The following is a 10,818-nucleotide window of genomic DNA, read 5'->3' on the forward strand; positions in this document are numbered from 1 at the left end:
CATGTGGTACTTACTCATTCCCTCATTTTAAGCATACCAACTCTGAGATTCAGAGAAAATACTAATTTGTATCATTCACATTTTAAAATAAGGGAGTTCATTCAAAATGGAGTCATCAGCCTCTAAATTTCTTGCTGTCTTCCATATACTGCATTACCAAGGTTATAATAGCCGAAAGTGAAGGACAATACAGAAAAACAATTTAAACATGAAGGTCTTAGAGAAATAGGTCATCAAGGGAACTTTGACAGCTAGTGTAGCTAGCTATCATTATTTACAATGTAGTATCTTATGCATACTAATTATCTCATTTATTCCTTAGAATAATCCTTTTATACAGATACTAGGATTATCACTTTTATAGGTGAGATTACTTCAAAGTTATACAGTGAGTGGCAGTCCAGGATTTGAACTCATCTGCCAAATTCCAAAGCTGTTGCTATTTGCTTCCCCCTACTTCGTGAATAAGCCTGGAAACAAACATTTCTAACATAATTTCTTAGTAACCTCTGTTCTTGTTGTGCTCTTAAAGAAATTGGTGCTGCTGATTCTGTTACCCTGGTATTGTTCTACTTTGGTCTTGAAGTTTCAGGAGCAGAAGCCCAAAAAACGCCCCAAACTGACTTTTTGCCCTAGATACAAGTTTTGTTTCTTGAAAAGGACTATGTAAATAGTGTCTTCTGGACTCCAAATTTAGGAGTTTTGTGAATATTGTAACAATGTGTAGTATCTTATAATATTAATGTATCATATGTTACAGACAGGTAAACAGGATTTCACACTCCTCACTAAGAGCAGATCTACTTGTATCTATTTTATATATTGATGTTCTTTATAAAATATAAATTCTTTAAATAAAATGATTCTGCTGTTTTTAAAAAGTTTGAAAAAAGCAGCAATAGAGATATACACAAATAGCACATTGATTCAACAAGTATTTATTAACTGTGCCAGGCATTATGGTTGGTGACACAGCAATGACATTCTCATAGGGTATACATTGAATAAAAGGCTAGGCAAAATTAAACATGGTATTAAAATCAATATTAAATAAAAATGTCTAAGGAGTCATCTTGAGATTTTTAAAAATACAACATTTATCTAGCTTTGAAAATTACCTGTGGAAAACATCATTGGAAGAACCAAATGACAATTTCTTATTTTTTCACGAGAGTATATTCTGAACAAATTAGGCACACACACACACACACAAGAGTTTCACATAGGCAAATGTATAACCATGCATTTCGAAAGAATCCAGTCTTAGAGAATAATCTGCCCTACTTTTGTAGTCCTATGAAACAAAAATGGGTTAGTATGTAGGACTATTAGTATTACAGAGCATTAGTCTCTACTGAAGACTTCATTTCTGACCACCTGTATTAGTTACCTGTGGCTGCAATAATAAATTACCAAATGATGGCCTTAAAACAACAGAAATTTATTCTCCCATAATTCTGAAGGCCAGAAGTCCAGAGTAAGTTTTTGCTGAGCTGAAATCAAGCTGTGAGCAGGGCTCTGCCTTTGGATGCTCTTCGGGGAGAATCCATTTCTCGTGCCATCCAGCTTCTGATGGCTGCCTGGCTGGCATTCCTTGGTGCATGGTGGCAGCAGTCCAAACTCTGTCCATCTCTGTGTTCACATTGCCTTCTCTCAGTGTGTCTGAAAACTCCCTCTGTCTTCGTTTTATTGTACACATGCAGTTGCTTCTAGAGCCCACCCATATAATCCCGGATAAACCCTTCAAGACCCTCAATCTAATCACATCTTTTGCCATATAAGGTAATATTCACAGGTTCTGGGAATTAGGACTTGGACATACATTTGAGGCCACTAGTCAACCCACTATACCATGATACTTCTGTGGCTCCAGATATCCAGCCAAAGGGTAGTAAAAAAGCAAAACAAAGTTTACCCTTGTAACAAGCCATTGTTGTAAGTAGCTAGAATTTATTGTTTTAATTACCCTTGTAACAAGCCATTGGTGTAAGTAGCTAGAATTCATTGTTTTAATTCTGATTTGTCTACCTCAAGAAAAAAATTCTTAAGTTTACAGAAAAAGCAACCAGAATGATCATGGATATAAGAGAATTGTGAATAGACTAAAAACATTTGGTCTCTAGTCTGGAAAGATGAAACAAGCTATGACCAAAGTCTTGTAAGGGATATACAGAGAGTGAACACTGATTTTGTTCACCAAATTTTGAAATTCTAAAAACAAGAGAGCCTCCCTACCTCACCCACCCACACACACATCTGATTCTGGGGAAATATTTATGATTAGAGGAAGAACTACTTAAGTTTACAGTGAGTGATTTAAGGTATTGACTGGGCTTAGAAATCAGCTAAAAAGTTCACAACAGGTTTAATGTATGCAATAAAGTTGATATGCTGTTATGGTCAAACTAGGAATTCTCTAATATAAATCTTTATTGCAAGATAGTCAGCATAAAACCATCTCTAATTTCCCTTAGACTAATATGATTTTACTCATCAGATTTTATTATTTATCACTTGAGCTCTTGACTCTAAACTCTAAGCCTCTGCAGTTCAATATGCTAACTACCAACCACATGACAACTTAAATGTAAATTAATTAAAATTAAAATTAAAGATTCAGCTCCTTAGACTAGCCATTTTAATAATCTTCAAAAGCCATTTGGCATAGTAGCCACCATATTTGATAGAACTAATCTAGGACATTTATATCACTGCAGATAGTTCTTATTAGACAGTGATGTTCCATATATATGTAGTGTGATCGTTTCCACTTGGATGTAAGTAACACATTTCAAACTCAATTTGTTCCACATTAAGGTCATCTTTTCTCTTCCCCTTCACCCCATAAAGAAGCCACATGTGCAATTTGGTTCTTCTCTAGTGTTCTTTTTTTTTTAATGTTGTTTCAAACTGATTCCCAGACTTCTTCAGCTTAATTAGCTGCAAAGAATGAATTGTGTATAAGCAAAAACTGAAAAGAGCTGCAGTGTCCAAGGGGCTGGGCCTTAAAAATATTAGAGATCTAGATTTTATCAGATCCGTGAACAAAATTTTTAAAAAGCAGTCATAATATAAAATAGCAGCTCCCAGTAACTTCTTCAAGCTTTGTCTTCTTCAGAAGTTGATTCAATTCTGTTTGCTTCCTTCTTGGAAGCTTCATCAAAATTCTCCACAAAATCTGGAACTTTATCATCATCCTCCTCTCCGGTAGCAAGTGGTACCTTTCCAGCCACAGATTGTTTGGGCAGAACTTCAGCCAGCCTTCTTAAACTAGTCAGACTGTCTGCACCAAGTTGGTTTAAGATACTGAGTAGCATTTCTGTCAGATGCTTCCTCTCAGCATGGCCTGTAATGGTGAAAGGGTTCGCTGCCAGGGATGCCTGAACTTTACGGTTGTTAAAGTGGATCACTGTTCCTTGGTTTGTGAACATATTCACTTCTTCAATACCAGAGATATTGTTTACCCCTAACTTCTTTAAGGAGAACTGAAGTTTTTTGTCATCTGCTATAGCTGTTCGATGAACCACCTTTTTTCGGCGAGCAGTTCCTTTCCCACAATGCGCACTTGTGCTTGCAGTTTGACGAGTTTCTCCTGGTTCATGATAGTTGCTTTCATCTTGTTGGAGAGGAAATGGGGCCGCGCCCGGGACTAGGGTTGGCGCTCAGGGGGTCTCGGGTGGACCATCTGAGATTAGGTGCACACACGGCGGGGACACAAGATGGCAGCTCTAGTGTTCTCTAAATAAAGGACACCACTATTTACCCATCTCACTGAGCAAGAAACCTGAATCATGCTCATTTTTTCCCCTCCTACCTAACCTCCCACATTCATAAGGCAAAAATGATTTTTTTTTAATTCCTCTGTGAGGCACCTGGGTGGCTCAGTCGGTTAAGCATCCCACTCTTGATTTCGGCTCAGATCATGATCTCACAGTTCGTGGGTTCAAGCCCCTCATCAGGCTCTGTGCTGACAGAACGGAGCCTGCTTGGGATTCTGTCTCACTCCCTCTCTGCCCCTCCCTTGCTCGCTCTCTCTGTCTCTCTCAAATAAATAAACTTAAAAAATTAAAAATAAAGAAATAAAAATTCCTCTATGTATTGAATTGGTATACTTCTCTCCATCTGCATCACTGCCACATGTGTTCAGACCACCATAATCTCTTCTGAACTACTGCTGTGGTTCCCTAACTGCTCTCCCTGCTTCCAGTCTTAATTCCTAACCTTTGCCCATCTCATTCTGTTGCCAGAGCATTCTTTCGAAAACTCAAACCTCACTATATTTAATGTCCTTGGGGTGAATTCCGAACAGTTATTGAACACTTACCAAGTGCCAGCACTGCTCTAAGCACTTCACATTATCTCACGCAATCCTCATAACCAAGGCCACTGGGTATGGCTGTACAGGTTCTGCTGCTTTTAACTATGTGGTCTTGTGTAAATAGCACACTCTCAAACCCCCACTCCACAATTTACAGATGAGAAAGCAACCTATCTATCTCAAGTGAAATTAACTCCAAATCATTTTAATTCCTGAGTCCACATATGTAATTAAAGGCCATATTTTTTTTCAATATATGAAATTTATTGTCAAATTGGTTTCCATACAACACCCAGTGTTCATCCCAAAAGGTGCCCTCCTCAATACCCATCACCCACCCTCCCCTCCCTCCCACCCCCCATCAACCCTCAGTTTGTTCTCAGTTTTTAAGAGTCTCTTATACTTTGGCTCTCTCTCCCACTCCCACTCTAACCTCTTTTTTTTTCTTTTTTTTTTTCCTTCCCCTCCCCCATGGGTTTCTGTTAAGTTTCTCAGGATCCACATAAGAGTGAAAACATATGGTATCTGCCTTTCTCTGTATGGCTTATTTCACTTAGCATCACACTCTCAGTTCCATCCACGTTGCTACAAAGTTAAAGGCCATATTTTTAAGTAACAGTCTATCTTTAGTGAGGACAAAGCAAAGTATTACATTTGTGGATAAATAATACTATATGTAGAAGATTGTACTTTCAAAGCTAAAAGTTATAAAAACCAAAGAGGCTTCACTTCTAGGAAGAAATACTCCCTCTTTCCTCATCAGATTAGAACGTGGAAGAAATTCTTAAAATGATCCACCCTTTTCTAAAGTAAAGCAGCAAATCTTTGTGTTACTTGTTGGCCATTCCAAGAAATTTGATGTATAAGGCATAAATGACATCCTAATAGGTTATTATGAATTTTGTGGCTGAATTTGTGAAAGGCAAAAAATAAAGAAGATATAATTATTAAATCTCATTTAGTAAAATCCAATCTTATGTTTGTGTAGTCTTAAAAATTTTGTGGAAATAATAAAGTACTTGATCTATAAAACCAATGTAGGACATTCAGAGAGTTTAAAATTAGAAGAAAAAAGATCTTAATCGTGTACAAATGAGTATTCTTAGGTCATGGTAATATTAGAGTGAAGGCAAAGCTGGTGGTAAACCGATTAATTTGTATAAAAATTCAATTATTCAGCAGGAACATTATATGAACTTTGTTCCAATACACATTATAAAATCTGTATTTCTAAATAAAACTGTTATATTATTTAAATTGTGTTTAAAAACTCTGAATGTGAACTTCTAATTGTGGCCAAGATGAAGTAACAAGGATCAGATTCACTCTCTCACCTAAAACACAAAACTGAACAAAGTACATAAAACAGTAATTTTTAGGTATTAGACATAGGCAACAGAAGATAGCCATAAGAGAGAGGAAACAAATGAGGTGAGTTCTGAGGGTGCAGTGCAGGGCAGAGGAACTCAGAGCCTAGCAGTCTCACAGAGTTGAGGAAGTGAAGCTGGGAGTTGCAGAGGTTAAGGGCGAGAGTTCACAGAACAAGTACCACAGAGTTCTGAAAAGAAAGAGGACTCCAGAGATTTGCAGGGGTCCTCTTTGATTATTCAGTTGTAAACTTAATGCATATGTGTAAAGAAACAGCACAAAGATGAGGAAAAGCCACCAGAAAGATTTAGAGGCAATAATTCTCAAAGCTTAGGGTTGCAAGCAGTTTTTATACTTACTAGACACAGAGTGGAAGCACTTAGAATTCATGAGGCATCAGGTAGAGTACTCAGAAGCATATTGCCTCAATAGTAGGGCAAAATTAGACTAAGGCTGCTCTGGATCTGCCTAATAAAGCATAATAGCTAACTTCAAAAGAATCAAATCATTTCCAAGTAATTTAAGTACTTCTCAGAACAAAGCTCAAGAATTAATACAAAAAGTAAAACTCACAGTTTCTGGCATCCAATTCAAAATTATCTGGCACGCAACAAAGCAGGAAAATACAACCCAATCATGAGAAAAATTAATCAAGTGGAAGCGTTCTTATTTTTTTTTTTTACATTTATTTATTTTTGAGATACAGAGCACAAATGGGGGAGGGGCAGAAAGAGAATTAAACACACAATCCGAAGCAGGCTCCAGGCTCTGAGCTGTCAGCAGAGAGCCCACAGGGCTTGAACCCACAAACCATGAGATCATGACCTGAGCCGAAGTCGGACACTTAACTGACTGAGCCACCCAGGCGCCCTTCAAGTGGAAGAGTTCTAAATGGCATGGATGAAAGAATTAGTAGGCAAAAATGTAAAATCTATAACTATATTTTATACATTCAAGAATTTACAGGAAAACTTGTACATAATAAATGCAGACATTGGAAATACTAAAAGACTCAAATAGAACTTCAAGATGTGAAAAATCAATGTCTAGATGAAGTTAAGAGATTAGATACTGTTGAAGAAAGATTAGTGAAACTGAAATCATGACAATAGAAGCAATCCAAAATAAGACATGGGGAAAGAAAAGATTGAGAAAAACAATCAGTCAACTATGGCACAATTCCTAATATATATGCAATTAAAGTATAAGAAAGACAAGAAAGAGTGGGGGGTGTACTTAAATAATGACCAAAAGTTTTACAAATGTGATTAAAACAATTCACAGACAAGAAAATCAACAAGCCACAAAGACAAAAAAAAAAAAAAAAAAAAAAAGGAAAGAAAATTCACCAAAGTATATCATTAAAAAATTGCTAAGAATGACAGCAAATATTCACTGGAAGAACATGCAAAAGACAGTGGAGCAATGTCTTTATTGAGCAACAGCAACAACAAAAAAACTATCAACCTAGAATTCTATATTTAGCAAAATTATCTTTCAAAAGGGAAGGTGAAATTTTTTTTCAGATATACAAAAGCTGACAGACTTCATCACAAGTACATATTCACTATCAGAAGTATTAAAGGAAGTCCTTGAAGCAGATGAAAATACCAGAAATCTAGACATATACAAAGAACATCAGAAATGGTAAATATGTATATATATATAAAAATCCCTTTTCCTTATTTTTAAAGTCTTTTTAAAAGATAATTGACTTTTTGAAGCAAAAATAACAAGTGTATTATAGCACTATAACATAAAGGGAAAGAAAACTTATGACAACAGCACAAAGCTCATGAGAAAGACAAGACTGAAGGGTCTTATGCTATATTTGAAGTGGTATAATATCACTTGAAGGTAGCCTATGATAAGTTAAAAATGTACACTAAAAGTCCTAAAGTAATCACTAAAATTACAAAACAGAATTACAGCCATCAGCCAGGAAAAAAGATAAAGTAAAATCATAAACAATATTCTATTTATCCAAAAGAAAGTAGAAAAATAAAAAGGAAACAGGACAGAGTAAATAGAAAGCAAATGATAGTTTTAAACCCAACCCCGTCAATAATATTAACTGCTAACAATATAAACAACCCATTTGAAAGGCAAAGATTGTTCAACTGTATAAAAAAGAAAAATCCATCTATACATTGCCTACAAGAAACTCACCATAAATCTAAAGACACAAACAGGATATAAGTAAAAAGATGGAGAAAAATAAGCCATAATCAACAAAAAATCTAGAGTAGCTGTATTAATATTAGACAAAGTAAATTTCAGAATAAAGAATATGGCCAGAGATTTAAAAAGGTCATACTGATAAAATAATTGATTTATCAAAGCATAATAATTCCAAACATTTATGCAGTCTAATTAGAGAAATCCAAAATACATGAAACGCAAGTAATAGAATTAAAAGGAGAAACAGGCAAATATATAATTACAATTAGAGATTTTGATACCACCTTTCAATAGTTGATAGTATAAGTAGGCAGAGAATCAGTGAGAACTTGGAAAACATTATCAACCAATTTGACCTGACATTTATAGATCACTTTATCCTACAATGGTAATTACACATTTGCTTCAAATGCACATGAAACATTCATCAAGCTATACCATACCATACCATACCATAAAACATACCACACCATAAAACAAGTTGCAATAAATTTAAAAGGAGTTAAATCATGCAAAGTGTTTTCACTAAACCACAATGGAATTAAATTAGGATTATTAACAGAGATAGAAAACCCGTAAGTATTTGGAAACTAAAGAAAAAACTTGTAAATATCATATGCATCAAAACAGAAATCAGAAGAATTAGGACATTTTGAAATAAAGGAAAATGGAAGTACAAATATCAAAAGCTGTGAGATATAGTTAAAACAGTACTGAGAGGAAAATTTATAGCAAAAAAGAAGAAATCAATCAATGACCTAAACTTCTACCTGTATAGGAAACTAGAATAAGAAGTGCAAATTAAATCTGAAGCAGACAGAAGAAAGGAAATAATGAAGACCAGAATAGAAATCAAAGACATTTTTAACTTAATTTTATTTTATTTTTTTATGTTTTTATTTATTTTTGAGAGGGAGGGAGGGGTAGAGAGAGAGGGAGACACAGAATCCGAAGTAGGCTCCAGGCTCTGAGCTGTCAGCACACAGCCTGAGGCAGGGCTCAAACTCACAGACCACAAGATCATGACTGGAGATGAAGTTGGACGCTTAACCAATTGAGCCACCCAGACACCCCAAGAAATTTTTAAAAAGTAAAACAATACAGAAAATAAATGATACCAAAAGCTGATTCTGTGAGTAACTCAATAAGATTGATAAATCTCTAGACAGACTAATTAGGATAAAGAGAAAGAAGTATGCAGTATGAGGAGTATAAGAGGAAACATCAGTATAGATTCTACTGAAATTAAAATGATAAGAAACTACTAAAAATTATATGCCAATAAATTTGACAACTTAGGTGAAGTGGAAAAATTCCTTAAAAGACACAAATTACCAAAGCTCCCTCCCTAAGAAATAAATTAAAAGAAAAAAAAAAAAACAAAAAAAAACTACAGTACAATACAAAAAACAAAGATCAATAAAAAAAAAAAATCTTTTAATAACATTTTGGCCAATCAATTGCAGTAACGTATTTGAAGAAATCTACATTATGACCAAGTAAGAACCACCCCAAAAGTGACTATGTGGCACATCAAAGTGACTAACGCCTGAGACACTTACATATTTCCCATGGTCCAGGTGTGACCTTGTAAAGTGGCTGAAATTTATCTTAGGCTTGTAAGAGGGTGTGGATAGAACTTACATAGAGCCAGAGCTATAAAGACTCTGTATTAGAAGACAAGGAACACATTTATATATCAACAGCCCACGATCCAATGGGGCAATTTATAAACTACCATGTGCCAATGTAGGATCAGATGACAACTGAAACCCAGGCAGTTCTAGTTCAAATCCTGTCTGTACCACTAATTAGTTGTGTGACTTTGTGTGAGTTACTTAATCTAGCTAAACTTCAGTGTCTTTATCTCTAAAACGAGGGAAATAATAGTAGCTACTTGTTGGGAGAATTAAATGAGATCATGCAAGTACAGTATTCACTCAGGCCAATATTAAAAAAGACAGAGAGACAGAGAGACAGAGAAATTCTATAGTGCCTTCCTCTGAAAATAATTGAGTGTTATGTTGTCAAGATGACGCAGTCAGATAGGGACTGGGAAAACAATTTATAACTCAATACTTGTTCTGGATTTTTATTTGTTTGCTAAATAAGTTGACATATAGATGTACTCTTTATTTCTTGCTCTTCCTATTATTATGAGAAATTAAGTGAGTCTCTCAATTCACTGTGCCCCAAATTGCAAAAGGAAAAGAAACACAAATGTCTAGCCAGTAATGTGTTAGAACCGGTTTACATTGGCTCATGAGAATCAATTGTTAAATTTTTAGAAATTTTATGACCTGGTTGTTAAACAGTTATTATTAAAAAGTAAATTATATAAGCTTACAGATTATTAAATTATATAATAACAAAGATAATACAAGAAAAGTATAGAGCAATATCCCTGATGAATATTAATACAAAATTTTAAGCAACATTCAACAGAATTCAATAGCACATTAAAAGGATCATATACCATGACCAAGTGAGGTTTATTCCTGAAATGCAATGATGGTTCAACATATAAAAATCAATCAATATAATATACCACATTAACAGAATGATGGGGAAAAAAAAAACACATCATCTTACTTTCTCATGATAAAAACATTCAACGAACCAAGAATAGAAGAAAACTATCTCAGGGTGCCTGGGTGTCTCAGTTCATTAAGTGGCCGACTTTGGCTCAGGTCATAATCTCCCAGTTGGTGGGTTTGAACCCATGTAGGGCTTTGCATTGACAGGGCGGAGCCTGCTTCAAATTCTGTCTCCCTCTCCCTCTGCCCCTCCCCTGCTTGTGTGCTCTCTCTGTCAAAAGTAAACATTAAAAAAAAATTTAATTGAAGAAAAGAAATAAAAGGTATGCAAATTGGAAAATAAATAGGAAAATTATCACTGCTCACAGATGGCATGACTTTTTATGTGGATAACGCTACAGATTCCTAAAAAAA

General features: G+C 35.1%; 1 pseudogene; it reads right to left on the reverse strand.

Annotated features, from left to right (window-relative positions):
* Window positions 1-3,098: 3,098 nt before the first annotated feature.
* LOC121014551 (transcription factor BTF3-like) lies at window positions 3,099-3,725 on the reverse strand (annotated as a pseudogene).
* Window positions 3,726-10,818: the final 7,093 nt, after the last annotated feature.

The sequence above is a fragment of the Herpailurus yagouaroundi genome, unplaced genomic scaffold (assembly GCF_014898765.1).
Source record: "Herpailurus yagouaroundi ecotype Mexico unplaced genomic scaffold, PumYag 203, whole genome shotgun sequence".
Classification (NCBI taxonomy): Eukaryota; Metazoa; Chordata; class Mammalia; order Carnivora; family Felidae; genus Herpailurus; species Herpailurus yagouaroundi.